At 37.0% G+C, this 4,826-nt stretch overlaps 1 pseudogene; it reads right to left on the reverse strand.

The window, feature by feature from the left end:
• Positions 1-2,115: 2,115 nt before the first annotated feature.
• On the reverse strand, positions 2,116-2,525 carry LOC106725696 (annotated as a pseudogene).
• Positions 2,526-4,826: the final 2,301 nt, after the last annotated feature.

Below are 4,826 nucleotides of genomic sequence, written 5' to 3' on the forward strand. Positions count from 1 at the left end.
AACCCGGCAGCTTGTCCGTAAAGCAGAGGAGCCCCACACAGTTCTGAAAACTGGTGACATGGCTGTGAAGCCCAGGTGGGTCTCTAGGGTCTTGTGAGTTCTCAGGTGAGGATTAACAAAAAATATAATAAGATAAAATTTAAAAAATAAATAAAACAACAAATTGATAACTTGGACTCCATCAAAATTAAAAACTGCTATTCTTCAGAAGATGTTAGAAGACAAGCCACAGATCAAAGAGTAGAACGCAATATTTACAAAGCAAATATGTGATAAAGGACTTGTATCTATTCTAGAGAATATAAAAAACTCTTAAAACTCAGCAATAAGAAAGCAAACAGCCTATTTTTAAAAACGGGCAAAGATTTCAGCAAGCACTTTACGAAAGAACAAACACAAATGGCAAATGAGCACATAAAGAAAGGTGCAACATCACCCATCATTAGGGAAATGCAAATTAGAAGCAAAATGAGGTACCACTACGTACCTATTAGAATGGCTAAAATTTAAAAGACAGACTGTACCATCCAGGTGTTGCCAAGAATTGTGGTACAACTGGAAGTGTCATACGCTGGTGGTGGAAACCTAAAATGGAAAAACTGCTTTGGAAAAAAGTTTGACAGTTTCTGAAGAAGTTAAACATGCATTTATCATGTGATCTAGGCATTCTAACCCTAGGTATTTACCCAAGAGAAAGAAAGCATGTGTCTATACAAACACTTCAACACAAGTGTTCGCATCAGCTTTATTTGTTATAGCCCCAAACTGGAAGCAACCCAAATATCTGTCAACAGGTGAGTGGATATAACAAATTGTGGCAAAGCTATACAATGGAATAGTGCTCAGCAATAAAAATAATAGGCTGCTGACACATGCAAAGATATGGATGAGTCTCAAAATAATTATGCTGAGTTAAAGAAGAAGCTAGCCAACAAAGAGTAGATACTGTGTGATTCCATTTATGTAAAACTCCAGAACATGCAAACTCACAGTGACAGAAACCAAACCAGTGGTTGTTTGGAAATAGGAAGGTGAGGATGCAGGGAGGGAGAGATTACAAAGGGGCACAGGAAACTTTGGGAGATGATGGATATGTTCACTGACTTGGTGGTGAATGTCCCAGGGGTGTATACATATGTCAATCAATTTGTACTCTTTAAGTATGTGAAGTTTATTTTATGCATATTCTAGCTCAAGAAAGGTGTTTTTAAAAAACAATGAGATACCACTTCCTACCCTAGGCCACAATGAAAAGTTCTGCTAATACCAAGAGTGTGGAGAAGTGGAAACTTTTATCATTGCTGGTGGAGTCTAATTATGCACAACTATTTTGGAAAACGAACAGAATTTAACAAAACTAGACAAACACCTATCCTATGTGACCCAACAACTCCATTTCTTGGATAATACTCAAGAGAAGAGAGTGCATATGTTTACCAAAAACATGTGCAAGAATGTTCATAGCAACTTTACTCATATTTACAAAAATAGAAAAGTTCATCAATAATAGAATGGGTAAATTGTGATATATTTATACGAAGTACTACTGCACAGAAAAAATAAACTATTATTACAAAGTGGCAACACATAAATGAATCTCAAAGACATAATATGGTATGAGATGAGCCACACATGAAGAAAAATATGCTCTTTGATTCCACTTTTATGAAGCCCAGAACAGGAAAAACTCATGGTAATACAGATTAAAAGTGTGGCTGCCTTGGGAGAAATGTTGAATGGAAGGAGGCATAGTGGACTTTCTGGGGTGCTGGATATATTCTGTATGTCTATCTCTGTGTTGACTACAGAGAAATAAGTAAAAATTTCTTCAGTTAGAAACTTAAAATTTGTTTCATTGGAGTGACTCAGCACTTTTTCCGCAGGAAAAATTAAGTTATACATCCATGAAAAGTAAAACAGCAACAAATAAACAGATATTCAAATTCCATGGTTTGAAGAGGGAGAGACTGGTAAGGAGAAAGAAAGATGTGTAGAACATAATTTCAAGAAATCAGGCAGTGGAAACTTCATTCACCAAGAATTTCTAATCACACATAGGTGGTTGCATTGGCTGGATCTCGGGGAATCTTTTTTATTTTATTTATTTATTTTTTTAAGTACAATTTCCATTTATTTCCCCCCCAGAGAACTTTTCTTCACTCCTTAAGGACTTAGCTCCTTGCATGGGCTTTGGTGGAGGTCGTGGGGCAGCACCCGCAGGTCTAAATCAAGGTGGGGGTGTTCATCCTTCCAGGCTTCAAGAGAACCATCCCTGACTACCTTGCTGTGAATGGCGCAGCTCTCACAGTAATGCAGCTTCACATACAGCTTGGGAAGCACATAGGCGTCGAAGACACTCGCTCTGGAGGTGTCCCTAAGCGCCGCAGCCTCTACTATGTTTCGAATGACAAACTTCTTAATGGCCTTGTCCTTGGGCACGCACCGGGCGTAGTTGGTGCAACGAATAGGCTGCACATGCCTCGGCCTTTTTTGGAACGACTGTTATTCCTTCTTTTCTTGGCCATCTTGGAAACAAGGACCTGAGAGAGCTTATTTTTTTTTTTTGATTGATTGATTGATTTTTTTAGAGAGAGAGAGATTGATTTGTTGTTCCACTTATTTGTGCATTCATTGGTTTATTCTTGTATATGCCCTGACCAGAGATCAACAAGTTATTCTTAAAGACCTATATACAGATACAACCTTGGTGTATCCGGACGATGCTCTAACCAAATGAGCTACCCAGCCTGGGCTCTCAGGGATTCTTAATTGGTCTGACTTCTCCCTTCCCTAATCCTGGTTGTCTACTAGTATATTTATTTCAAGGGATATGATGGAATTTTTAAAACTGGAATTTCAATTTATTGTTGTAAATGTTAGAGAAATCAAACTATGACATTAATGCCTCACTTTCCTAAGTTAGGAGCTTACTGCTTCATCCCAAACCCTTTTTTTTCTGAGCTGAAGGATCTCAGGATCCATCTGTCTACATGGCATACTTATCTGGGATCTCAAGCACAACATATTTCAAATTGGACTTATCACCTATCCCCTACCTACCCTATCCTCCTCCAGGTTTATCCACCATCCTGTATTCCTCAGAATTGGCCCATCAGAAACACCAAAATCAAGCTAGCTGTTTCCCTCTACCTTATATCTCCCCATCCAAGCAATAAAAAATTCTGCTGATTTTGATTCCTTTGTATCTTTTATCTTCTCTTGTGCATCTGCATTCTTCTAGCTCAGCCTTTTCATCATTTATCTTGTAGATTGTAATAGTAGTTTCTCAAAGCATGGTTTGTAGTCCACAGTACTCCTAAGAGACCATGAAATTATAAAAAATGAAAGCTTATTTTCATTTTTAAGGACTACTGATGTACAATACCATATATTTTCATTTGCAAATGCAACCAAGATTTAATTATTAACCACATAAGTGAGTTGCTAAGGATTACTGAAATTTTGCATTAATAAATTAAGATTAGACCATAATAGGGTTTACTGGTTAAACTCCATTCTACAAAGAAATCTGGCTGAATGCAATGTTACTGTACAGAAGTCATTGGAATTACCCTAATTTTCAGAAAGGATGCCTGTTATCAGTGTCATGATTTTCAGTTCCTGCTTTTTATTGCTTTTTAATTCTAACTTCCCATAAATGTAAATTTGTACCACAGTGCTCTAGGTTTATAGTTATTCTTAAAGATCTATATACATTTTGATTTAAATAGTAACCATACACAGTTCTAATGCTAAAGTAGACGTATATAAAATCCCACCAAATTTTGGGTTAAGAAAATGATGTTTCATTGGAATGACTCAGCACTTTTTCCTTAGGAAGGTGACAAAGGTAGGATAAAGGTAGTTATGGGATCATTTCTTACCCCCACAAGGTGGACCACAGTCAAAAGAGTTAGAAGATCACTTCTTTACTATCATCTTGCCTTTAATTCTTCCTTCTTTCTGCGCGCGCGTGCGCGCGCGCGCACACACACACACACACACAGTCACTTGAGACTGTACTACCAAAGGGTGGGTGAACTTTTTTACACAAAAATATTACTGTGTTATTCCTCTTGCTGAGACTATTCGAGTTCCTACATTGCCTTCAGCATTTATTATTAACATATTTTACGTACTTTGACTTTTAAGAACAAATGAATAATAAATAAAGCTTTTGACCTCTTTCAGAGAAAAACATCCATATACACCTATACACAATATAAATTTTACATAATTCAGAGGTTTTGCAACACTCCTAAAGCCCATCCATAGATCTAAGGATTCCTCACTCAGCTTATATAATTTTAAAAAGTGAATCTTAGCCCTAGTCAGTTTGGCTCAGTGGATAGAGTGTCGGCCCACGAACTGAAGGATCTTGGGTTTGATTCCAGTCAAGGGAGCATACTTCGGTTGCAGGCTCAATCCCCGGCACATGTGGGAGGCAACCAAATAATGTGTCTCTCTCACAGTGATGTCTCTCTCTCTCTGTCTCTCCCCCTCCCTTCCACTCTCTCTAAAAATCAATGGAAAAATATCCTTGGATTAACAAAAGTAAAATAATAATAATAATAAAATAAATAAATAAAAAGTGAATCTCCTTTGAATAGCATGAAAGATCTTTTGCCTACTTAGCCAAACTTTTAATTCCCACTCCCCACTTTGAATTTTCAGAACACACCATGTTCTCTCTTATTCCTCCTTTTTAAAATTTTTTTAAAAATTTTATAATAGTTTGAGTTTTACATAAAATTTCAAAGATAGTATAGATAGTTTCTGTACACCCATACCCACTTTCCCCTATTATTAACATCTTACATCAGTAT

The sequence above is a fragment of the Myotis brandtii genome, unplaced genomic scaffold (assembly GCF_000412655.1).
Source record: "Myotis brandtii unplaced genomic scaffold, ASM41265v1 scaffold1037, whole genome shotgun sequence".
Taxonomy (NCBI): domain Eukaryota; kingdom Metazoa; phylum Chordata; class Mammalia; order Chiroptera; family Vespertilionidae; genus Myotis; species Myotis brandtii.